The sequence below is a fragment of the Mustela erminea genome, chromosome 9 (assembly GCF_009829155.1).
Source record: "Mustela erminea isolate mMusErm1 chromosome 9, mMusErm1.Pri, whole genome shotgun sequence".
Classification (NCBI taxonomy): Eukaryota; Metazoa; Chordata; class Mammalia; order Carnivora; family Mustelidae; genus Mustela; species Mustela erminea.
The window spans coordinates 12,121,539-12,148,184 of record NC_045622.1 but is presented as its reverse complement, the minus strand read 5'-3'; the positions used below and the strand labels follow the sequence as shown (position 1 = coordinate 12,148,184).

At 51.3% G+C, this 26,646-nt stretch overlaps 2 long non-coding RNA genes across 3 annotated transcripts; both read right to left on the bottom strand.

The window, feature by feature from the left end:
• On the bottom strand, window positions 1–26,646 carry LOC116599372. Of its 2 annotated transcripts, XR_004289343.1 has the most exons (4): window positions 26,265–26,646; window positions 23,061–23,691; window positions 22,517–22,662; window positions 1–137 (listed from the first exon to the last, which is right to left on the bottom strand). It is a non-coding gene; the product is annotated as an uncharacterized LOC116599372 (long non-coding RNA). The 2 variants fall into 2 exon arrangements; XR_004289344.1 differs by lacking the exon at window positions 23,061–23,691.
• LOC116599371 lies at window positions 12,479–19,485 on the bottom strand. Its single transcript, XR_004289342.1, has 2 exons — window positions 14,658–19,485; window positions 12,479–13,984 (listed from the first exon to the last, which is right to left on the bottom strand). It is a non-coding gene; the product is annotated as an uncharacterized LOC116599371 (long non-coding RNA).

The following is a 26,646-nucleotide window of genomic DNA, read 5'->3' as shown; positions in this document are numbered from 1 at the left end:
CAGCTGCTTGCTCCAGGCGGTGTCTTGGGGCTTCAGCTCTGCTCTCAGAAGACAGAGCAAGGTGGAAGAAGGCTGAAGGCTGGGCATCTGTCAGACGAGCTGGGGTCTCCACTCTGCTCTTCTCGGCTGCCATTCACCTGCGGAGAAATTCCAGGTTAGGTCCGGGACCTATGTTCTGACCTCCCCAGCTTTCTGAAACCAATCATTTCTTCATTACACCTTTGAGTTGCTGGTGTGTGTGTGTGTGTGTGTGTGTGTGTGTGTCTGTCTGTCTGTCTGTCAGAATAGCAATAAAATAAATCAGCAGGGGGACCCCCACTATCAGTAGGCTGGGAGGAACCTTTGGCTTGACTTCATGCGCTGGAGCTGAGCTGGGAGAAAGCAGCCCGGCTCTCTTTCAGGGACCAGCACGTGGCACCCATCCTTTCTAAGCACACACTCCTTCCCGAGGCCGCCTCCTCTCATTCGGAGCCAAGCTTCTCAGCACGTGCAGGTAGCCAGAGTCTCCTTCTGGAAAGAGGCACGGCCTGGAGGATGAGAGCAGGGAGGACGTTGCGGGGAGGGGGGACAGTGATGTCCACCTCTCTGCCTGCGGCTGCTTCAGCAGGGCCCCCCCCCAAGCCCTGCCTGGGTTCCCAGGTCTGCAGGCCCCCCGAGCTCTAAGCCACCCCCATGGTTTCCTGACGAGCCACACAATCGCTGTATTGAGCGGAGCTATAAATTTCAGCACGGCTGACCCTGGGAGGAGGCAATTAACTTCTAAGGAGGCCCCCTCGGGACTGACTGCTTTCCAGCACAAGGGGGCCTTTCATAGGCCCACTCGATGCTGGGCCACGGGTTACGGGGCAGCCCGTGCAAGGGAGGGTGCTGAGCACACCCCCTAGCACCCCTCCTCTCCCCGCCGGCGCACCCCCCACCCCGGCCCAAGAGGGCAGCGGTCACACGAACAAACACTTGGGCTCGGAAGGAGACTGTTCGGATGGCTGCTGCTTTGTTTCCCACAAGTCTTGGCCTCAGCCCAAGATCGAGTGGAGGGAAGGATGGAGAAGAATAAATAAGCATATCACGCAGGCCTTTTTTAAGTTAGGACACCAGGAAACGTGGAGAGAGGGTGAGGGGGAGAAGTAGAGGGGAGGGAGGAAGGGCCCTTTTCCTCTTTACTGGAGGGAAATTGCTACATTTTCTAATAACAAGTAACTAGAAAACAACTGAACCTGAAAACTTCAAACTTCAATCAAAGTCACTCTCAGAGAGGAGTGGGTGGTTTGCAAAGGCTAGGAAATAAGGAGAGAAAAAAAAAAGAACAATTGGCCTGGAATTAATCAAGATATTAATATTAGAAAAGGTAACAGGTCAGACAGGCCGTCCGAAGGTTGCTGTGGTGGGAAGAGCCCAGAGCTGGGCCCGGGTCTGCTCTGGGCTCCCCCAGCCAGCCCCTCCCCTTCCCCTTGGAAAGGTGCACACATCAGGGCCAAGACCTCGGAGGGCGGAGGGCGAGAGGTCAGAGCCGTATTAAAAAGACTCCCCTCTCAACAGCCAGCCACCTTGGCCTCCTTCCCACCCACGCCTCATCTCCGCAATGACAGGCCAGCAGCGTGGGTGGGGACGTCTGTCCCCAGGGGCAGGTACCCATGGGGCCACGTTGACTGACAAGCTCCAACTTACAAAGGGACTTGTTTGGTGGGGAACAGGCGCTTGGGCTCCCCATGGCTGTCAAGCCATTCCCTGGCTCTCAACACATTTAAACTAAAAGCCCGAGTATATTTATTCCCTAGTAGACCTGACACACTCCAGTGCTCCTGCCAACTTGCTTTGCAACTTTGTACACATCAGATCAATGTGTGCAATTTAGCAACAGAGAAATGAAGACTTTGGTGAGTTTCCGGGAGGTAGGGAGGTAGGGTGGAGGCAGACCCGCAGGGGGCTGGGCTCCCCCTCAGACGCCCCCCCATTCCCTCCTGCTAAAACTCACTTACCCCCACCCGCCCCGTGGTGATGTCTGAGCCTTTACAAGGAGAGGGTTTTTCAGCCGTGGACATGAAGGACGGCTCTGCCACGTTCACCTTGGCAAAGGGATTGGCACCTCTTTTCATGTGCCTCACGTACAGAACGTAACCGCGACCACAAGTTCATATAAAATCCCATCTGCGTGTTCTGCCCTCAAGGGCGCCACGTCAACTCCTGTCCCCACCCCCTCCCACCCCAAAGCTCCAATTCCTCAGCAGACACAGGAAACTTGGGGACAGGTGACATAATGTTGAGCAAATACAGATGCTATTTACCTTCCATCCATTTTCCTGACTATTCTTAGAGGACAAAAAAAAAAAAAAAGTTGAACTCATTTCTGTCGTGGAAGGAGGTTGCCGGATCCCCTGTGTTTCCGAGAGTGATTCTAGTGGCTTGGGGGTTCCTTCCTCACAGTCCCAGACTCTCTTTCACGGGAAGAACTCAAGGGGAGCAAATGGACTCTGCTCTGCCAGCTGGTGTCCGAACAGTAAGCGGAAACCGTATTTACCAAGTTCTGCCTGTCCACTCCCCCAACACCAAAGCAGAGGCTTTTGCCCACGTTCACGGACACCCTCAGCCTGAACATGTTCCTTCCCCCGCTGAACTTGACCTTGATGTTGTCTTGGCCTGATTTCACTAGAACAGTGACACCAGGGAGTGGGGCGTGGTGAATTAGGCTGGGAGCGCCACACCCCGGCTAGGAAGGGCAGGAACACCTCCCAAGGTTTAGGCGAAGCAGAATGTATTCTGCACCTGCTGCGTCCAGGGCTGAGTTAGTGGTTTTGTGATCAATTCCACAGCCCTGCACCGGCATCACCTTCTCCACCGCCACCCCATCCCCCGAAAGAACTGATGAAAACATCAGGAACCAGCTAGACTGGGTGATTTCCCCCAAGGTCATTTCCACTGCTAGGATTCAAAACCCGACTCCCGGACTCCAACATGGGTGCTCATTCCCTGAAAGCGCCGTGACGCCACGGAAAGAAAGTGGAGCTCGGGACACGGTCAAACACGGATTGGAATCCTAGGTGGAATCTGGTTCCAGCACTTGGTAATGGCATGGCCTGGGACAATTCGTCTTTCTGTGTCTCAATTTTCCCATCTGGAAAACAGAGGACATAGCAGCCATGCCCTAGTGGCAGTTGGCAGGGTCATTGGGCTTGGCTCCTGTGCGGTCTGGCACGGTGGTGGGCTTGAAGGAGGACTAACAGAAGCCCCTGCCCTTTCCCCTCGCTTCTCTCCACTTTTAGGGCAGTTTGTTGAGGTGGAAGAATGAGCCTTCACCAAACGTACGCATCCAGGTGCTCAGAAACTAGAGCAAGAAACAGAACCTTTGCGTTCCCCCACCTCCCCCTGAGGCTCCCCTTCCAACCCTATCCCTGCTCCAGGGGAACCCGTCTCCTACGTCACGCGGTAGGTTAGCCTTCCCTGCTCCCGAGTCTTCTGCAAATGGAATCCTACCGGACGTTCTTTGTCGCGTCTGCTTGCTTTCGTTCTCCGTGGTAGCTGAGAGATCCATCCATGCTGCTCTTGGGCCACCGTTCATCCTCTCCCTTCTAGGGACGCATCCCCGAGTGTGGGCACACTCGCTGTACTCACGCATTCCACTGTTGACAAACACCCGCACTGTTTTCAGCACTTGGCGTCTCACACGCCGCGAGGAACATTTTGTGTGTCTTTTGATAAATGCACGGACGTCTGCTGGCCGTAGGATACGTGCGCAGGTCCTGCCACACTGCCTTCCAAAGCGCTTGTCCAGTTCAATCTCCCGCTGGTCGTGTTTCAGATGATTGTCCCACACCCTCCCCAGGACCTGCTGTTGTCTCTTTTATGTTAACCATTCCGCCGGAAATGTGGTGATATTTCAGCGATTTGAACTTACACGCCCCCGATTACCAAAAGTGTTGAGCACCTTTCTGTATGTTTATGGGTCCCTTGGAGACCTTCCTTTCAGAAAGGCCATTTCAAGTCTTTTGCCCATTTTCTCATTGAATTGTCTGCCTTTTTCTTATTGACTTGGACGGTGCTTCACATAGTCCGGATATGAGTCCTTTGATAGATACATGTTTTGCAAATACCTTCTCCCACTCTGCGGCTTACCCTTTTGCTTTCTTAACTTGTGTTTTTGATTAATTGAAGTAATTAATTTTAATGTAGTTCAATTAATCAATTTTTCCCCCTTATGCTTAGGGTTTTTATGTGCTGTCTGAGAGATCTTTATCTAGCCTAGGTCCTGAAGATACCCTCCTATGTTGCTGTTTTTTTGTTTTTGTTTTTTTTTTTTTTTTTTTTTTACTAAAAGCCTTAATCAATGTACCTTTTTCATTTAGAACTAAAATGTGTCCGTGTGGTGTAAGTTAGGGATTCAAATTCCTTTTGTTTGTTTTTTCTCCCCCCGCCCCCACCCCGGTAAAGATATCTGCTCAGCTAAGCATCATCTAATGAAAAAGGTCCTTCTTCCCCCGTGACGCTGCAGGGTCCTCTCTGTCATACACAGGCTGCTGAGTACGTGTGGGGGCCCGAGTCTAGCCCGTGCTATGCAAATTTCATGGGTCTGTCTTCCATTCCATCTGTAGAACATTATCTTCATTATCAGACTTTTATGTAAATCTTGTAGATTTTTTTTAAAAACTAACAGTAATATCTTCCCAATCTAGGCATTGGAAAAATGGGTGCCTCCTTCCGGGCCCCCGGGAGATGGTGCTGGTGCCGAACCATCTGTCCAGTTAGTGGGGCGGGAGGAGGGGTACGGTAGGGAGAGAGCAGAAAAATACGTTGTGAAAGTTTCACTTTTTGACCAAGTCAGATTGGGGTGAGTTGCCATGTGTCCTTCATGGTCGGGAGAACCCAAAGATGTTAGAATATTGACGAAGCGGTGGGAAAGGCATGGGCTCAGAATCAAAATTGCTCCGTTCTAGGCTCAACCATGTCTTCTACTCACTGTGTGATCTCGAACAGCCCTGTTCCTCTGTCTGGGCCTTTTTTCCTTCTTCTGTAGAAAGAAGGGATGAAATTAGACGTCCTCCAACATCCCCTCTATCTCTGAGAGTCTAGAACTGTGACTTTTAGCCAAGAAAAAGAGCCAGTGATTTAGGAAATGACCCTCTAAAACCCTAAAGATGCTTTTCCCTGAGAGCAAGAAAACCTTTTCCTGTTGTCATTCATCCTCAGTGCGGTATCTCTCTGGAGCCGTGGACTCTGCTGAGCCCGACGTCTCCCTTGTATTCAAGGCAGAGTTGTCGATGCCTTCCTCGGAGCTAGGATTCGGTCTAGCAGGAGACACGCGTGTGGTGGTGGTGACGTTGTAACTCACCTGCTCCTTGACTTTGGACCCATCATTCTCCCTCTCTCAGACTCAGCTGTTCCGAATGTAAAATGGAGGCTAAGCCCATTATGTCCTTCTGCCACCCTAGAAAACCTCCATCCGGACACGCAACTGTTTATGAACTACGGGGTGGGGCTGTCGTACTGAAACTGCTGGTCAGGTATCTGGTCAACCTCCACCCTGTTCAGGGGCTTTACCGCTGTTTCTCCCCACCTGCTGGAGGCCAGCCAATGGTGGTAGCAACACAGTCATCATTCCCCAAGGTAACCCACCTGCTCAGAAATTACCTGGGTTTATTTTTGGTAAAAGTTCCCAGATACTTCCCTCCAGGCGAATGTGGTTACCAGTGTCTGTAAGGTCAGAGGAGGGCTACGTCATCACTCAGCGTATTCATGGAGGAAAGGTGACTGCGTTCACAAAGTGCTGAGCCCAGTGCCTGGCAGACGTAATGGCATCTGCTGGTGTTTCTGTTCTTCTTCTTACACTTGTTCTGTTAAAGGATTCTTTCTACAGGATTCCAGCCCTCCCCCACCCCCACCACCAAGCCAGTGCTTGGTTCCAACCAAACTACCTTAAGTTATTTTGTGGCTGGGAGGCAGAGGACAGGACAGATGGAGGGGTTGGGAAGATGTCTTCTCTCCTTTCCCTCTGTGTGGTGGTTCTAGGGAGCCCTTCCTTTCCCCGTGGAAAACAGGGGTCTCCTGTAGCCTGGCCCTCCACACCTAGACGGTCAAAGTCCCCTGTGGCCAGAGAACGGGCCTCTGCCCCATCATTTCCACTGGTCAAGAAAGGGCCATTTTTTACCTTCTCTGCTCAAGTAGCTACAAAGATGACTGCCTACTGCTGCACAATGTCTCTGTGCCAGGATTGTCCCCCAGACCCAGGCCAGCTGCCGTGGGGCCCTCTCAGACATTTCAGAGGCTCTGACTGTCTCCCCGGGTGGCTGGAAGGGAGCAGGCCGGGTGCACAGGCCCTCAGCAGGGTATAAGAGCAGATCTGTGCCTCGCAGGGGGTTCCCAGCACATTTGCTTGATCCGTGTCCAGGTTCTTCTCTTAGACATTTGCTTCTAAGCCGACAGCGGAACATAAAAGCAGTCCCAAGTGGCTGTTTTCAGGTCTTCAACACTGGTTAGCCGCAGTTGGGAAATCTTCTTCCTGGCGCCCCTAAGTGAATTATCACACGTTATCCAGTCAGAGCTTCAGGGTGGCCAAGACTTGGCTCTGCGGCTTGTTCTCCGATGATCCATCGCCCACTGAGTGGGTCACAAAGACGTTCTCCGCCTGAGAGCCCACATCTGTCTGCAGCTGTGCTGTCCCTCTGTGGGGGGTGGGGCGCCGCGGTGGGGCACCCGGAGCTTCTGTCCCCCTGGATGTGGGAGCCGCGCACTCTGTCCCACTCCCTTGGCCTGCCGGGGATCCCGGACCTGATCACCCATCCCACCTCCAGTCCGCACCTCCTCCCAGTCATGGCCTCTGCACCCACGCAAGCCACTCGAGAGGAAACATCTCCCAACCCTGGCCTCCCAGAGCCGGTGACGCCTGCCTGGCCCAGTCCCCCAGAGCTCATGTTCAAGGACAGACGCAGCAGCCCCTCCCTGCCCCTCGGCGACCGGGTCACCCCTGCTGCCCTCAGCCTCTGGCCTGCAGAGGATTAGATCGCACATGAATAAGCAATATTCACTTGGCTCTGAGAGTCCAGAGCAAATCCCTTGAGCCGATACACAGGAGCCACGCAGAATTTCCCATCTTCTCCTCCCTCCGCTGCTTCCCCCAGCTCCTATTTCACTGGAAGGCCTTTTTTTTTTTCTTTTTCTTGGTATGTATTTGAAGGTGGGTCACTATATTAAACACCACCATCAAAACACAGCTTCTAGAGCAATAACACAGGTCCCTGGCCGCAGTCACCTGATTAACAATGAGAAAAGCTACTTGAGGAGTATCCCCCTAACCCCCCAGAGCCCGTCTCGCCTCTCCCTCCTTTGCCTCCCACACAGGCTCCCTGGCCTGCTTGTCATGAACCCCAGCTGTGGACGTTAAAGCCATGCTGGGGTGTCATAAGGGCCACGCTTTCTGGGAAGAGCCTGCCCTTCAGAAAGTTCTGGAGAGGCAAGCACCCCTGAAGCAGGACATCTCCGTCAGCTCAGTTCCTATAACAAGATAGCACAGGCCGGGGGCTTAACCAACAGACGTTAGTTTCTCTCCGTTTTGGAGGCTGGGTGTCCAAGATCAAGGTGTGGACAGATTCGGTTCCTAGTGAGAGCCCATCTCCTGGGTTGTAGATGGCCACTTCCTTTCCCTGGTGCCTGTGGTGGAGAGGGTCAGATCTCTGTCTTCCTCTTCTCACAAGGGCACTGATCCCGCCAGGAGGGTCTCACCTCCTGACCTCATCTAAACTAAATCACTTCCCAAGGGCCCCTTCTCTAAAGAGCATCACACTGAGGGGGAGCGGGGAGGGGAAGGGGACAGGGGGAGGGTAGAGTTTCAACAGGGGGATTCTACTGGGGACCCAAACACCACCCCACAACATAGGGAAGGTGACCGCCTCCCCCCTTTTTTCCCCAACCCATAGTGGGTATTCAGCACACACTGTGGGAGTGAAATCCTACCCCACCGCGTCCCAGTTGTGGGTCCTTAGGGAAGTCACTTCATCGCTCTTTGCCTCATTTTCCCCACTATCAGCTGAGAAATAATAACGCTCTTGAGTGACATGCTGGTCACAAATGTTGAGACACATACTTGACCCATACTACCTGTCCCTTCTACTCCTGTCACCTGGCCAAAGGCCTGCGGTTATGCCAGCGTGGCAGGAGGGGATGTTGGAGAGAGAACGTTTATTTTGTTGTCTTGGATGAAGAAGCACCCACCAGCCCTCTCGATGGTTCTTCCCCGGCCCTGGCAACTGCCTGGTGAACCCACTGGTCTCCAGCACATGATGGGCGCTCAATCTAGCTCAGGAGAAGAACAGGAGGGAGACAGCGGACGCACACACCGGAGGAGCAAAACTGAGCTCCCTGTATCCCCTGCACCATCCCCTGCCCCCAGCTCGCTTCCCCTCCTCACTTCCCTGTTTCATCAGAGCTATTATCATTTTCTATTGTCAGAGGCTAAAACCTCAGGGGACTTGCGACTCTCCCGCTTCCTTGGTTCCCCTGGTGGAGCCGCCCACTGACTCACGGTCACTCTCCCTGTTTCTCAGACATACTGTTCTCCTTTCCTGGCTACTCTTGCGCTCATGACTTCACGACCTCCCCTCCCCATAATCTTCCTGCCTCTCATCTGTGTCCCCACAACCCATTTTTTTCAATGCTTCCAGATTAATCTCTATAAAGCACCATTCCCATTGTATTATTCTGTTTCCAAACTTGACTGTGATTTCCCTTTCCCAGGGGCCTCCATGCCATTCCAGCCCCGACTTCTCTTCTCTACAGAGATCCCCCGTCCACCCTGATCTGTCTTCTCTTTGCCCAGGACGTGTTAACTGCACATGTATCATGAAGAATTTCAGTGAGATGCTAGGCCACCAGCCATATGTGGTTTTCAGGCACTCGGAAGTGTGACCAGTGCTGCCAAGGAGCTGAATTTTTTTTTTACATGTTATTTAATTTAAATGAAAAAGCAGAAGAAATGTAAAATACATTTTGCATTAGATACTTCTTTATTTTTTTGATAGAACCACACTTCACTTGAGCCACTGTATTCTGTAAGATATACTGTTGTACTGTGATACACGTATTGGGAAAATGCATCATTTCTAGCATTAAGAACGCACCACGGATCACATAGGAGTCAATGGATTGATCCAGAGTGAAGCTTTTTGTTTTCTGTGTGGCTATATACCACTGTAATGTGATTATTTCAATATTTCATACAAACGGCATGAGTTACAGTGGTTACCTGTTCCTTTTTTTTTAATGGCCCTACTAAAATATGTAAAATGCATATGTGGCTCCCATTATATTTCCATTGAATTGCTCCGTGTTAGCTCTGGGTGATATCGTGCTTCTGGAACTTAATAGCAAGGGAGGCATAGGAGGCAGGTATGGCCACCTTCAGAATGAACTGGCCTCTAGAAACCGGCAGCTCAAGGTACACTATGAACCTTCAGGAAACCCTGTCAAAGGCAATAGGGCATGTGGAGTAAGATAGGCTTGGCAATCACATGAGCACTGAATTTGAATCCTGACTCTGTCTACTTGATGACTGACTATGGGCCTCAGTTTTCCCATCTGCTAAACTGGACTGTTAAACATGGCCATGTCAGAGGGTCATTGGCAGAATGACATAAAATAATGCTCTTAACCTGGTCCTCGTGCTCTTAACCTGGTCCTCGTAGGTAATGAGTGCTCCGTAATGGTTAGCTACTAGGCAATTGGGTTTAATGGAATAGCAGCAAGAGGTGTATAAAATTACTTCTGAAGGCCTGTCGATTTCTCTTTCCTCTGATTCCCAGTCACATGGTTGCTACAGAGGATGACCTTCTGACTCACAGAGATGAGGTTCATTGCAGCAATAAAATCAGCTCATAGAGAAGTATTTTTTACCCATCGACTCAGCACAAAATGCATTCTCAAATGTCCATCAACTAACCACAATGACCTGTCCTTGCAAATCCCATGATCAGCTCTGAGCTCCACCTCCAGCCTATCTGAGAGGGGTACAGGGTAGCAGGAGATGGGCTCTGTTTCTAGTTAGTTCCTGGGTTTAAAACAATAATAGGATGCCTCACTGTCCTCCCAAAACGCACCTCCAGGCTCTTTCGAAGTCAGCTGAACCCCCAGGCTAGTTGACACCAGAAGTGTGGTATGAGTGACTCCCCAGAGGCATTGCCAAGGAGAGCCTCCCCCGCCCCCAACCCCCGCCTTAGTCCCACCTTGCTCTTTGCCAAGCTAAGAGGAGGTGCTGATCCTGGCGCTACCAGGCAGACAGACCAACCATTCAGAGGCCTCTCCTGGGCTTCTGCCAGGCAGGAGGAAAGGAAACCGCTGAAAAGCTTGAGTCACTGGGGCTCAAGTTCTATCCCAGCACTTCAGAGTGGAGAAGAGAAACAACAGTGATTTCAGACAACGCTGGAAGGAACGAGGAAGCAAAAAGCAATTCCAAGTTCTCTGCAATGTTCCAGGACGCAGAGCCAAGGGGAGAGCCACAGAGTCTTGGGTTTAGGACCTACAGAAGCAGGGAGCAGCTCCAAGGGCAAAGGACAGAGCACCACATGAACCTAGACAGGAGCCTGTCCTCTAGTTAAATTTAACCGATAGGCCTCCGGGGTCTGGTAGCGTCCCTCCCTACCGGGTCAAGTGTGACATTGTGAGTACCCTGGGGCTCTGAAAAAGACCTCTCACTACCAGTGAGGTTCTCCATTTCCCCCATCGGTGTCACCAGGCGTTCTAGAACCGTCTTAGAGGAGAATATCACAATCCTTAGAGTTGTGACTGACACTTTTTTAATAAAAGGCAGAAAAGAAGGAATTTATTAAAAGGATCCTGAATATTTCCCATAATCAGAGCTAAGATTGAATAATCAAACGGTAGGAAATGCAGAGATGCTACAATGGAACAGTTTCGTCCTTGTGACAGAATTACTCCACGTGGCAGAGATTACTAGTAGCCCAGCCCCACAGACATTCTTCCTTTCTTCCTTAGTGACAGAAACATAGTTTTATTGGGCAGCATCAGTCCCAGCTCAAAGACTACATTTCCCAGGTATCTTTGCAGCTAGGCTTGGCCATGTGACTAAGTTCTGGCCAATGAGATGTAAGCAGATGAGTTACTTAAAAGGGAAGTGTAATTTTTTTCCCCCTCCCTTGAGTCCTTCCTACTGCCTGGCATGTAAATAAGATCACTAAGATCCCTGCACCTTTATTGACACCTTAGATGACTCAAAAGGGGGACACTGCACGGAGGATGGAGAAGCAGAAAGATAGAGTGACCTTGGAGCTCTCTGGCTGACCCTGCGCTGCCGACCTCTGGACTTCTTTACATAAGGGGGAATATATGTTTGTTTTATTTAACCACTGTTTTTTGTTTAGTTATTTCTGTAGCATGTGAGGGTGGGGTGAGGGGGGCGAGGGGGTTCAGTTAAATGCAGCAAATTCTATTATTAACAGATATAATACAGTTAGGATGTTCCCTATTTATAGCATCTTTAAGCAGAGACGATCTGACCAACTTCCTCAGTCCTTGTTAAAATTCACGGACAGTTCTGATTGGCCGAGCCCTATCCCTAGACCAAGCAGCTGTGGTCGTGGGCGCATGACCTCAGAAGGGCCAGGAGCTGAGTGGAGACAAGACTTCTCCCACACTGGTCACTACCTGCAGAGGGAGGGGTAGTGGGTCTCAGGTGTAGACAACGCCCATAAATCTACTATTAGAAGGGATGGGTTTAAGGTTCCTTAATCTCTCCTTTTCCAGCACATATCATCGCTATCTATAAATATAATACTTGACTTTGCATGATGCTTTATGCTTGTGTGGCAAATTACAACATACAAATCGTTTTCACAGCTGTTACCTCATCGAATCATCATCACAATTCTGTAAGGTGGTTATGCAATATCCCCATTTTACAGAAAGCAAAACTGAGACTGAGAAGGTAAATAACTCACCCAACGTCTCACAGCTGGGGAGCCTCAGAGCTGGATCTCCAGTCAGGGTGCATTTCCTACCACACCAATTATCATTGCAGCTAAGCAATTACCGAGTTTCCCTTAGAGAGAACTGGATTACAGGTGACATACCTCCTCCCCTTTCCCTGCTTCTGCTCCCCTAAAAAAAAAAAACACAGCTCTGTAGTCATGACACTTAGAATCCAACTGGTGGTGTGGGAGGGGCCGGTGCAACTATTTAAAATTACAAAACAGAAGAGTAACTGTAAATTACATAATGTCTCCAGGAGGGAGGGATGTGTAAGTACTTCCCTGGGTGTGAAGTTAGGAGAGTGGTCAGAGCCTCTGGGAAACTTGGCCGTGGTGCTCGTTTTAGCTCAGAAATCTTTGAACCTGGCCATGAAGCTGCGAGAGCAACAATATCTTCACTGGGACTTTTTTTTTTTTTTTTTTTTTTAAGAGCTTTTGATTAGCCTGAAACATTAGTGTGACTTATTTTCTCGGCTCTGGTAAATATTTAATTATCAAAAATAATGGTTTCTTTCTTTTTTTTTTTTTTTTTACCTTTTTGAATCTAAATCACAGCAAGAATTTTATAAAGGCTCTCTTGGCAGTGAATGGTATCCTAGTGTGGCATCTTTTAACTGACATCCCTATAATTAGAAGGAATTGTCTTTTCATACCACAAATTTGAACTGGTTAATTACTCAATGAATATTTAGCTTGTTACATAGGCAAATATTGTGGGAAGAGGAGAACTTCAGTGAATGAGTATTCAACCCAGAAAACTACCCAGGAGCCAGCTGTGGCCTGTTCTAGTTGAGGTCTTCTCTACCACCCCTTACCCCCACCGTCACCCCCACCTCTGCCATCTCAGACACATACGCACCACATTCTGGCACTTCTGGGGGAAAGCCCATAGGATCTCTGGTTGTTGGGTGGATTTGCACATTTTGATTCTGTAGTAAAACATTTCTTAAAATATTTTAAGCATTCAAAAATTTTAAAGAAGAGTGTATAATACATACCCTTGTACCTACCACCTCGCCTAATACATAAAACATGATCAGCAAAGTTGGATACCTCCGTACCATAGCATCCCCTCCCTCGAAAGCCTCCTTCCTACCCTGTATTCCCCCTCTCTTGAATTTGACCATCTTGAATCTGGTGTTTATATTCCTATGTATTATTCATCAACAGTACATAGTGTGGTTTTTGCATAGTTTACAGCTTGTCTAAGTGGTATCACAGCATATATATTCTTTTGCAACTTGCTTTTTTAGCTCCATAGTGTTTTATGGGATCATCCACATTGATACATGTAGCTCCACTTCCTTTACTTTTATTACTGGAAAGAATTCCATTGGATGAATATTCTACAATGTACTCATTTTCCTGTGGGTGGAAATTTAGGTGGTTTCCTCTTGTTTTTTTTGTTTTGTTTTGTTTTTTGTGGGGTTTTTTGTTTCTTTGTGGTTTTTTTTTTTTTTTTTTTTTTTTTGCTATTATAAACAATGCTGCCGTGGTTCCTCTGGTGTATATCTCTTTCTGCACTTATATGAGTTTCTCCAGAACATATGTCTAAAGTAGAGTTGCCGGATTGTAGGGAAATGTATCTTCAATTTTACTAAATGTTGCCAAACTTTTGCTGCTCAGGGAACAGACAAACCACCCAAGAAAAACTGATCTTTTTAACTGGCCTTTGGAGGACTGTGTCAGCATTCCTTCCCAATATAGTCCCCATGGCTCCAGTCACTTTCCAGAAGCTTCTGTGGTGTTCTCTTCACATGATGCTGGTCTGGGTGGACCGCCTATTGAAGGCACAAAGCCACGGCCCCAGGGAGAAGACCAAGTCGTCTTGACCTGCTTCGTTTTCAAGCTGGTGTCTGAGCCTTCAGAGACCTGGAGCAGGCGGAGGGGCACCAACTGCCTCTGAGGATCCTAGACGTGTACCTCAGCTTCGCGGGAATTCCGCAGGAACCACGAGGCCTCGGGAAACTCAGAAATAGCTCCAAGGGGGAATATCTTGGTTCTACTGTCCTAAGGGAAGACTGGAGAAGACAAGGAGTTCCCTTGTCCAGGGACTTTCCAGATCAAAGGAATGAACAAATCTCTTCTGAAGGACGAGCAAGCACTGTGAAGAGGGGAGTGGGGGAATGATTTAGGGGGCACAGGCTGGCCTGGTTCCCAGGCATCACCTATAAGAAGGTGCGGCGCCAGTCCCTCATCAGACTCTCAGGCACGCAGAAAAGGGGTTCCTATGTCTGAGGCATCTGTCTGGTCTTGTTGGGGGGAGCGGGGTGGCTGGGCCCTAGGCATCTGGGAGGCAAAGTGGTGGCCCTAATCCCAGGCCTGGCCACCAATTCTGGGAGGACTGGTTCCTCACCCCTTGAGCACACTGCCAGGTCCAAGTCTACCAAGGAACTTGCTCAGGCCTCTAGGGCTTTGGGGAGCTGAAGGCCACCCCTGAATAAATCAGCCTGCTCTCCAACACTCCAGGCCAAGAAGGAAACAGCCAGGGTGGACCCACTCTGGGGGCCTCCCACATGAGGTCTCCAGGGAGCTTTGCAGCCTTGAGACCCTCCCCCGACACATGTCTCAGTGTCCCAGGCCCTCATCCTTCCTCCTGCCAGGGTGATCTCTTTATGGATCGGAGACCTCACATGTAGCTGTCTCTTTGTAAGCCTGGTGCCAAGGCAGAGCCCTCCGTCACCGAGTACTTACTTCGGCTCAGAGCTTGGTCCTCATCTGGTCCTTCTGACCGGCGCAGTGAGGCTCAAAGCAGAGGCCAGTTCCCAAGCCATCGCTGAGTCGGGATTTGCTATCAGAGCCCCCTCTACAAAGAGAGGAAGGTGCCAGGGTACTAAGCACTAAAGCCCAGGGGGGTAAGCAGAGCCAGGCGCCACCCCTGGCTGTGCGGTCCCCACCCCCGCTTGGTTCCACAACAATGCCTGAACCCATTCCATCCAATTCTACTTTAAAAAAGAAAACCCGGGAAATAATTACTTCAGTCAGACATTATTTACTTAAGTAATTCTTTACTCAAACGTCTTTAGGCTTTATTTTACTAATACTACATAATTACGTAATTGTGTAATTAGGAAGAAATTAAATGACAAATGTTTGCTGAGAACAAACGGAAAAAAAAATAGATCTTTTATTTCCCTGAGTGTGCTTGGCTCAGTATGTTACATCTTCTTCCCCCTCCTCCGGGCTCTGCCCCTGGTCTCCTCAGCGCCCAGCTGCCCCGCAGCGGGGGTCTAGCTGGCGGGGGGGGGGGGGGGGGGGGGGTGTACCTGGGCAGGTAGCAGCAGGGGAGGGTGCCCCGAGCCCGGGGCAGAACACAGATGCCTGTAGAACCAACCCGTAAGTCTCTGCACAGGGCCTGGCCTCCCTCCCATGGCTGGGGGCAGCTGTCAAGCTTCCTCTGCTTTCCTGCTGTCTGTCTCTGGGCCCAGGAGATCCATGGGGTTCCAATCCACAGCAGTGCGAGAAAGGCAAGTGCACCTTGTCCCGAGGTTTACCCTCCTTCAGTAAAGGCCGATTCCCCTCACAGGGCGGCCGGCTTCTTAGGGTCCACCAGGAAAGAGGGGAAGGAGCACCTTGTGCCACACACAGTGTCTGCCTCGAAAATCTACCCAAGGAACAGGCATGGTTGGCACTCCAGGGCTGCCCTGCCCACTGGGGGACGCATTCACACGGACCACCACGCCTCCTCCCCTCCTTCCTTTTTCTGACCTCGGCAGCTGTGGAAGCCAGTGGAGCTTCCCGCAGGTACGAAATTCAATCAATCCGCCACCCACCCAACACCCATGGAGCGTGTCTTTTGTTCCAATTCTGAGGGGGACACAAAAGAGCAGGCCACAGCGCTACTCATTAGTACGTCAGTGCCTTAGAACTTGGCATGGACAGCAGTGCTATTCAGAGTAGAAAGTTTCCTAGGCCAGCTTGCCAATTAAAAAAAAAAAAAATTACTTATAACCATCCCCAGCATCCAGTAGCAAGAAGTAGGAGTCTGAGCTGTGCCCAAGGTTGTGGGGGTCCGTGCCCTCTCTCCAACATGTCCATGCTGTGCCCCTGGACAAATGACTGATCCTGCTGTGTCTCTATTTTCTCATCAGCAAAATGGGCACAAGGCACACCTTCCAGATGAAACGAATCGGTAGCAATAAGGCATCAGAACAGCACCAAGTGTCCAATAAGCAATAACCCCAGTTGTCAAACGGAGCAGAAAAATCAGTGCTGCGGGGAAGGGAGGGCGCTGCAGGGGAGAGGCCCGCCCGCCTCCCCTCCCTAGCCTCATCTACTCTCAGCTGATGATGACTCATGATCTTGGAGCAGGGCCACAGAACAGAGAAGCTGGGAAATAATAATAAAAGTATTAAAGAAACTCAGATCCCAGGGAATGGGGCATGGATCCTGGAGAGGGACTCTTCAGAGAGGCTCCTGCCTAGGGGCCCAATTGCAGAAAAAGAAAAAAAAAAAAAGCCCTGTTTTCAAATCCTTGCAGAAGATACTTTCTGAGATCTTCTTTCCCCCCAAAAACAAGGAGGGTTGAGGGATTAAAGTGACGTCCTCTAAAATCTATATTCATTAGTTTCACAAGAAACAGACAAAAACCACACATGATCACTGGTGGTGGGTCTTTGGTTATCCATTGAGGGGACGTACTTTGCACCAAGACCAAGAAACCAGGCTCTGGCCATCACAGGCCAGAGGCGGGACTGGAAGGGTAGGGAGGATGACCCCTGCGGGCAGGGTCCCTAAGCCCTTGTGACTCCAGGAGGAGAAGCCCAAAGTGATTCTTCCCTGCTCCCCACATCACTCCAGACCTTGGACAGGTTGTCTCCCCAAGCCCCATAAATACATTAAATCATCCTTCATCAGATAGTTAGAAGGATTACACGAAAAAAACGCATTTTAAAGCACTTAGCTCAGGGACCTATCACATATGAAGAACCTAATAAATTGTCATTCATTCATTATCATTATTATTTAATAGAACGGTTATTGATCCTGCTACCACAGAGCCAATCCTGGAGACCATGTCAGGTTTGGAAGCCGAGAGAAGAGGCGGGTTCTGGGCCACTGCAGGCAGTAGGCAGGTCTGCAGAGAGGGGGGGGCTGCCCAGGGAGGCGGGGGATTAAGGGACATTCTAAGCAGTTGCAGAAGACGGGGCAGCTCAGAACCCCCAGGGTCATATTGTCCCTCTTGGCCAGATCCAAGAGGCAGTGAGATGAAGTGATTTCTGCATAAGACAAACCTCCACCCAGCAGGGAGAAAATTCTACCCTTCTTATTTCTAGGAGCCCTTTTGAGGTCTTTAAGTTATAATCCACTGGGGTAAGAGTCACTCATTCTGTGTCAGAGGACAGCCTCGGAGAACTGCATTTTTCCAATTTGCCTATACTAACGCCCGGCCAGCCCCGTGGCCTGCGCCTCACCCCGCTGCCCTCCGCCCCGTTCCGTCTGACAGGCTCCTGTCCTCGGGGCTTGGGCCAGCCGTGTTCTGTATGAGGCTAACCAGAGCTCTTGCTCAAGCTAGGATCTAACCCTAAATTTGCATTAAGGCTGGGTTTGGTGGCCTGTCCATGCTCTCCCAGCCCCTGTGGCTCCCAGCCTGGCCATTCTTTTGCCTTTGCTGCTGCCTCTCACGGCGGACCAGCGGGCTCCCAGAGGCTTTACGGACCTCCTAGCTGAGGGAAGTCCTCCCTCCCCCCACCCTGTGCTCTCCTCCCTAGTCAGCTACAGGCTTGAGCAGCAAAGGATCTGGGGAAGCCAGAGCAAGGTCAGCACCGTCCTCTCCCTGTAGGTACAAATTCAAGGATATTTATGGAGTCTGTAACATGGGAGGGCTCAGAGCCAAGTGTGTGTGAGTGTGAGAGCGTATGTGCATGAGTGCTAGTGTGCATCCGTGTGTATGTGTGTGTCCTGGAAGGGAGTCTTCCGACAGGATAGATGGAGAGCCACCTTTGTCCGCTCATCTCATATCCTTCCAAAATCGACATCCAGCTCTGCTTGGAATGTTCTATAGAACACACAGCAGCCAGTCCATATGGACCAACAAACGAATTGAATTTGTGAAGCCAGGGTTTTTGCACAAGTTTGGGTCCCGAGGGCCCAGAGGAAACCCTGCCCCACTGGTCTTCAGCTGCTCCCGGTCTCCTCACGAAGCCTTGGCTTTGGCTCCTGTGGCTGCCGGCAGAGAGCTGGTAGTAATCAGGATAAGTCTGCAATTAACAAGGGCTCCCTCCTCGTCTAACCTTAACAAGGACAGAGACAGCCAGCACATAGCCTGCCCTCGCCGCCGCCTCCTCCTCCTCCGTGCTGTTTGTTAGCCTCGCAGATTATTATTAGAGGCGCCGTGGAGCTAATCACCTCCCTGGTGGACACCCCGCCTCCCCTTGGCTCTTGCTCATGCATCGTCTGCATTTGACCTGACTTCCCAGGGCTCCCGGGCTGTCTGCTGGCAGCTCCCGGGGAGGAGCAGAGGTGAGCCCACCTGGGCAGGACTGGGGGGACTGTTTCCCCCAGGAGGGTGACCTCTGCCCTGAGCCCCCAAGGACAGGGACTGGTAAGGCAGAGGAGCGGGAGAAGGAGGAGGAATTTGGGAGAAGCACTGTGAGCTAAGGCTGCCTTGACACTTACTCATCTCTGGTTAAGCCCTTGTTAGAATATCCAGAGGGATGCACGGAGGGAAAGGCAGACCAGGGGATGGCAGAGCTCCCCTCCTGCAAATCAATGCTGGGTAATGGAGGAGAGTCATTAACATTTCTATCCTTCCCCCAAAGACTGCAGAAGAGAAAACAAACTAAGATTCCAGCAGAAGAAATTCGAGTAGCCCAGAGGAAGAACTTCCACAGGCCAGGAGGCTTTGCTTCCCTGGGTAATCTGCGGCAAGCTTCTGCAGCCCGGCTGGTCCTCACCAGCCTTCCCCTGCTCGGCCCCGCTGAAGCCCTCCCAGCAGCCTCCCTTGAGCTGGGAGAGGTAACAACACAGGGGCCCGACGTTCAGGCCAAACCTCCCACTACAGGAAACTCTCTCGGCCCGCCACGCCCCACTCTTCCTGCAAAGCCAGCTCAGGGCGGCTACGGCCACGGCCACAAGCGAGAGCTGTCCTCCGCACTGCGGGCTCACCTTCCCCTGGAACACTGGCTTCCGGGGGGGGGGGTCGGGATCGCTGAGCCGCCCCACACCCAAGTTCATTATCATATGCAGAAAATGCTCGACAGAGGGACACGCTGTTCTTACCACAACAGACGATGTAAGTCCTGGTGCTGTCACAAGCAGGACATTACAATCCGAGCTTTAGAATAACAAGGGAAGAAGAACAAGAGATGGAATCGTTAGTGACCACAACTGATGACCTCATTTCCTCCCTGTGACCACCCTACTGGGCAGGCATTAGGAGTCCCATTTCATATATTTGCAAACTGAGGCTGATAGAGGTCAACGGCCCAGGGCCACATAGCCTGTGAGAGGCAGAGCTCTGGGATGTGGGGAATGAGGTCTGACCCCACAGACTAAATTCCTGTTCCCATGCAAAACTCCCTTTGATGTGAGGTCGGTTTGACTTAAACTTCTTTTATTATTGTTGTTGTTGTTGTTGTTATTTTAAAAGATTTTTATTTATTCATTTGAGAGAGAGAGAACAGAGGGAGAGGGAGAGAGAGAAGCAGGTTCCCCACCGAGCAGGCAGCCCCATGTGGGGCTCGATCCCTGGACCCTGGGATCATGACCTGAGCCAAAGACAGATGCTTAACCGACTGAACCACCCAGGCACCCCTGACCTAGCCTTCTAATAAAGAACTCGAACAGGATCTGCTAAAAGGTATGGCACACGGGATATCATGTTTCACATCACATCGCTATCCACACCCCCTTGTGGAAGAATCTTATTTCATTTAGTGATTTCTGGGACTGAAAGGTATTCATTGAACAAGTGTTCAGTAAGTAAAGCGAGTGCATACTCTATGCCAGGCTCTGTAGGTGCCAGAGACAGTCCAAGCCCCCACAGCAGCCAGAACTCGGCCCTGCTAGAGGCTCCTGGAAGTCATGGTCAGGTCTCCGCCCAGGGAAGTGAGGGACCCCCCTCTGCTTTCAAACCCCGGATTCTCCCAGGCAAGGGTTTGTTGGCTTATCACAGATCACCCTTGCAGGGGCACAGGTGGGTGCGTGCACACGGGTAGGGGCCTAGGAAAGTGCACATGGGCAGTGTCCTTCCCCGAGGACTGCTCGATCTAGCCAGCTGCCTGCAGGCCATCACACAGCCCGGCCTCTCCCCAGAGGGCCCACCTGGTGCTAATTGTGTGTTGTTCTGCCGCAGATGCAGCTTCCCCACCAAAGTCCTCTCTGTCCAGATGTTGTCATCGGCCAACCCCATCAGGCAGGGCTGGCCTGGGGTCTGGCACTCGCCTGTCAGTCCTGACATCTTCAGTGGATAATGGAACGCAAGGATGTGAGAGGCAGAGCAGGTGCATGCTAATGAGGAGATCAATTTTAATTATGATTTTAATTAAACACCCGATCCAGTAGGAAATATGACAAGAAGTAGGCTGGGGCTATGCAACCTGGGAGGAGGGAGGGGTACGGGGGAGGGAAGGTGCCTCCAGGCCTCCTCAGGATTTAAAAGAAGGAAAGGGCAGCGCCGTTGGGAGATACAGAAAAGCCTGTGCAACCTGAAATTGGCACGGAGAAAGCCTGGTCCTCTAAAGAGCGCTCAGGCAGTGGGACTCCCGAAAGAGGAAGTCTTAGCGATGAGGCGGCCTCGGAGGTCAAGGGGCCCTGCCCCTCCATGCACATGAGGAAACTGAGGCCCGGAAAAGAGTGTCTTCCTCTCCTCTGCCCCCACGACGCACTGTCCATGCCTCTCGCTGAGTACTTACCACACGACACAACCATTACCTCTTCGCAGCCTTCCTATCAAGTACTCATCCAGTCGGAGAGTCGTTTGAGCAATGCCAGCCCTTCAAGGGCAAGGCCACCTCTGCAGAGCTCTCTGTGCCCATCGAGCAAGTAGACACCAAAGGGGGTCACCGATGCTCACAGTGATGGTGCCTCCTCTCACGGCAAAGGAACTGTATATAAGAGTGGATCTTCCCCAAACTCTGTACTCCACTAGCGCTCTGAACAATGCCTAGCATGTAGTGGGCATACAGGAAATGTGTATACAATATGTAATCACAAGAAGTCCCTAACGTTTCATGAGAAGTCAGAAGCAACGCCCAATTAGGCAGCTGTTGAGACAAGCCATACGCTTTCTCTACACTGTCCTGACGGAAGAGAGTGATGTGTGTGTGCTCTGTGCCTGTGGGCCCATGCACTGTGTATCCGCAATTCTGCAGGTCTCTTGATAACAGCGGATCAGAGTTCACGCGATGGCCCAAGAGGAAGCCGCCTTAGAGATGAGCGCTGTCCAACAGTAAGGCCTGCAGTGAAGGAGATGTTCCATAGCCATGTTTTCTGACACAGTAGCCCCTAGCCATGTGTGGTTATGGAGCATTGGAAACATGGCTCATGTGACAGAGGAGCTGAATTTTTAATTTAATTTAATTTCACTTCATTCAAATTTGAATGGCCACATGGCACCAGTGGCAACCATATCGATGTGGATCATCTCTCATCATTCTTTCTTTGCTTGGCCCTGGAAACTGAGGCCCAGAGAAGCAGCCCTTGGACATCACCCAAGCTCAGATGTTGGCCTTCACAGGCAGCTCATTAAGATTCAATCCTGTTATGGCTTTCTGGTACATAAACAGTGCCTGTAAGGAGCTTCCACTTACAAAAATGTTAACAGAGTCCCTACACACGGCCCGAGGACAAAGGCCAACGATTCTCCCCAGTTCCCTGGATACGCTTGAGTCACGAAGAGCTGGAGGTCTGGCCAAGACCTCGGGTAATGACCCAACTACTGCTTCTGCCTGTTCCGCGCCCACCACCAGTACCCGGGCACGCGGGGCCCATCTGGTTCTTCCCACCTCGCTGATGTGAGGTCTTCCCAGCCTCTCTGCCTGCAGCTAACGTCTTGTCACTGGCGTGAACAGAAAAGCGGAGATTAAAGATGGTGGCAGAAGTTAATTGGGATTAGACGCGCATGTTCCATGGTTAACAGAAGCACAGATGCTCCAGCGCCGCTGCTGAAGCCGGATCGTTTTCGAAATGCCCTCCCTCCTTCCTCCCTGCTTCCTCCCCACCCTCCCACCCCTGCACTCCACCACCCGCACCCCCAGGTGCCCCAGAGAGTATCGATTGGGCTGTTTCTTCTTCTTGCACGTTACGACTCCGTATCAGTTAAACCTTTTCCATAATGAATGAGGTCGTTTGTGGGAGGAACAGAGAAAACAGGCACTCCTGGCCTCACTCCGACACACCTATCTCCCCTCCTCTCTTCTCCGCTGTCTGCTTTGTTCTTTGGGCCACTGATAGAGGAGGCAAGGTCAGGGTACCCACACATCACCCCTTATCGTCACAACACGAAGAATACCCATCGTCCAAACACATTTCAGGATCCCAGACGGGCAGGGATAGAGAATCAGGGAAAAAAGCACGAGCACTACATCCCCCGAGAAATTCCCCCAACCTACCCCAAGGCTCCTCGCCGTTGGGGCAATTGAATTCCAAGCTTCGGATGAGCTGGGGTTCTCAGGCGTGGGGAGCTAGCGCACCAGAAGCACCCTCTCGGGAACGATGAGGTCAGAATCCTCTGCTCCTCTCCAGTATGTAAGGGACCCTGAAGCACAGAAACATAAGCAGTTCCCATCTGTGATTCAAACGCACTTTTCTTCCTCATCCCCAATCTGAGGGGTTCCCTATCAGCCACACCCTGGACAGTCCCCACTGTCGCCAGAGTTGACTCTAATCCACGCATTCAGGAACCCCCGAGGAGGACAAAGGCAGCTTCGCTGTGGACACAGCAGTCATTCCGGGAGGCAGGGGCCCTGCCTGTCCACAGCCTGTTAGCTGAAACAGACGTAAATATGAGAGACCGCCTCCTGACCTACCGGGGGGACATGCTGGGGTGAGAAGCGTGTGGGGCAGGAAGGCGACCTCCCGGTGAGGTGGGCTGTGTAGCCTGCAGAGGGGGAATGAGCCAGGGAGAGACAGGGCCGGTAACCTCGCTGAGCTCACCCTTCGCACTCCAAGTGGGCTCTCGGTTGGAGAAAGAAATTCTCTTCGAAAGAACTGACAGGGTGGGTTTGTAATTCCCAATCGGCGATTCCTGTGGCTCCTTTCTTAAGGAAATTCTCCCAGAAGGCAAGCCGTTGGAGCACTGGAACCCAGAGCCTGCACCTTCTTCAGTCCCTGTCAGCAAAGTCCTTGAGCCCCTACTCTGTGCTTTCTTCCTCTTTCTCTTCTCCAACGAGGACCTCTTCCCTTGCAGGGACCACACCTACTTCTCTTCGACCAGGACTCCACCTCCGGAGAATCATGCTCTGGGTCGTGAAGGAGGAGGAGGAGGAGGAGGAAGGAAGTGGTGGAGGTAGACATTGAAGCCAAGGAGAGGATGATGGTTCAGGTCTCTCCGTTAGTGTTCTGGCTCTTGCCTGACTTGGTTTCGTCCCCAGCATTAGCCTGTCTCCCATAGTGCAGCTGGCACTGGATGACCTTGAGGGTCTCTGAAGGTGAGAGCGGAGTTACAGGAGAGCTGGCTCCCCGCAGCTCACTTGCGTTGACTTATTCAGCTGGAGAGGACTCTGGACCCCAGATGAGCGCCAGGTGGGCACGCCGGCTACATGTTTCCAGGGCGCCACATTCAAAGCTGAACAAACCCAAGACACATTCACTGTTATTTTGAACTGCACGCCCACACAGCGCTTCTAGGGAGCATCTCGGATGGGCAACCAGAGGAGGGGACACGATGTCAGCCAGGCAGATGAGGGGACCCACGTCCTGTCTCGGACTCTGCACAAGCACGTTCCTTCTCTGTCTCGATCTGCCTGCCCGGTCCCATTCTTTGCCCGCAATTAGCAAGCCCCAGCCAACATACTAGAACCTATTAGCACTGATCCCCTCTCCCATCAAGCCAGGCCTTTCTGCCCAAGGTCAGCTCAGATCCTGCAGACAGGAATCCCCTCCTGGCCCACTCCTCGGGGTTGTGGGGAGGGCTGGATGGAATCGCTCCTCTCTCAGATGCAAGATGTTGCCATCCAGGCTCAGAGCTTAAGGAAGATGCTGCCATTTAGAGAACAAATCCAGGGGAAGCCTTAGCAGCCTCGCCCTTGAGCTTTTCTCATATCTACTGACTCCCACAAATCTACCAAGCCGTGTTTAGTGAACATCTATTATGGAAGATCCCCCACAGAAGACTCATGGGTGTGTGAGTCTTCTGCCCTCCTTCCTGCCCTCCGTACTTTTGTGAGGAGACACATCCGGGGCATGGCAGCAGCTACTGGGGTGTGAACAGAACAACTCCAGGGCACGTGCTCATGGGGAGCGCAGCACATGGCCCTGGGCCTCATGCCCAAGACCGTGTTACTCACAACTGGAGGAGGTTTACGCCAGGTGCTATATAAAAATGGCGGGGTGGGGGGAGATGGGGGTTACTGTGGGACAAAGGGATGGAAAGGCATCACCAAATTCAGGGGCTTGAGTTTAGCTTAGAGGGATTTGGGTTTAGTTGAGAGGAGATGGGTACGGAAACATCACAGGTGGGAATATCCCATGAGCCAGGAGGTCTGGTCAAAAAGGCCCAGAAAGTGCTCAGGAGACACTGCACAAAACCCTTTGGTGGGGAAGGAGAGCTTGTGTGGAACGACAATGGGAAACACCACTGAAGATCCCCAGGCTGAACGCTGTCCTATCAGAGAACATGGTTCTGTTCTAGCTCTTCCTACAGGAGAGAAGGATCTCGGGTTTGAGTTCATGGAAAAGGTTCAGACCCAGATTTGTGGCAAAGCACCTCCAAGAGGGGCCCGCCCTCCATGGGCAGCAGAGCTCCATCCCATCTCCCTCCCGAGGACCCCTCCCCATTTCTCCTCAGTCAGAGCCTTACCCCCACCACATAAGCAGGACAGGAACATGCGTTCCCTTTGAGCGCACATCCATGCTGTACAGAAGAGCCCTGCCCCTCTTTCTGCCTCCAAACCCCACCCCTTCCCTGCACCTGTGCCCGTCCTCTCCCCCTACCTCCCATTCCAGGGGAGGGAGAGGCCAGTCCTCTTACCTGTGCTGGTGATCCCACTGCCTCAAGACATCTTCAAGGGCCTGTTGCATTGACTCTGTCCTCTTGCTCTCAAGTTTTCAACTTCCCCTCTCCACCTGGACTTCCCCGTCATTTGACTATGCTCTAGAATCCCCCACCTTAAAATCAAAATCTCCATAGGCCCCACACTCACCTCTACCCCCCATCTCTCCATTTAGTCCCTTCCCCACCAAGCTGCCCCCAAAGGCTTGTATACAGATGCTTTTCCCATTTTTTTACACTAGTCCATTCCTCTGTGTCTACCACGACCCACCTGCCCACCACACACCCTACATGTCATTGACACTGCTTTTGCTAAGACCACCAGTGACCTCCGGGTCACTAAATCTCCTACACCCTCTCTGGCATCTCCACCGCGTCTAGCAGTCAGCCCCTCCCTCCTTCCGAACGCATTCTCCCTTGGCTTTGGGTGAGGTCACATTCTCTGGGGCCTGGTCCACATTTCCCCTCATTCCGTTGCCGTGTTTGTTTGCAGCCTGCTCCCGGCTGAATGACCGTTATGGACTCCTCATTATTTCTCCAGTTCCAAGCGCATTATATTTTTAACTATTTTCATTCTCCAAACAGTCCTACGTTACAGATGCTATTTTCCTCCTTTGCTGGATGAGAACATGAAGACCCGTAGAACAACGTTCCCCTAGCTCACTGAGCTAGAAATCCGAGCGAGAGACAAGAGTCAAACAGACATTTTGGGTCATGATCTATGCCGCCGATCACTATATTACGCTGTCTGTTTACCTGACTGTATTAATAAGGGTAGGAAAGACCACACAGCAATAATAAACAACCCAAAATCTCAGAAGCTTCAATAACAAGCTATTATTTCCATCCTGTGCTCTGTATCCAAGACATCTCAACAGGGAAGGGGCCGCACGTAGTCACTCAGAGACCCAGGCTGTAAAGGCCCCACCATCTTGTAAGTGCAGGAAGGAAATGGAAAGGCAGAAAAATCATACATGGGCCTTCCCTTGTCATTTTTACAGACCGAGTGTTATGGCCCCTCTTAACTAGAAGAGAGGAGAGAAGTACCAGGGAGCGAATGGCAGGTCTGCTGAGATAAGCCGTACAGACAAGAACAAACTTGAAATTGGGAGCTTCTCCAGCCTCATCCCGTGTCATTTCATACTCACCCATTCCCATGGCTTTAGCGACTTTCCGAATGGATGTCTTCAGCCCAGACCTCAGCCTCACTGCCGAGCTCCCATCTTGTCGGCGTAACTGCTTCCTTGACATTTTTCAAGAGGTATCAAGAGCTTCTGAAATTTGAAATATTCAAAACAAAACCCTTGGCGTTCCCCCTCATCACAACCTCTCCCCTCCCTCAACCTGTCCCATTTCAACAAGTTCTACTTCCATCCATTGAGCCACTTCTGCCAGAAACCTGGGAGTTTTTCCTGCCTCCTCCCCCTACTTCCATATTCAACCTATCACCACGTCTAAATGAGTCCATCTTCAAAATAATGTCAGATCTGCCCAGCTAGTGCTAGCCCTGTCACTCTTGTCAAAGACACC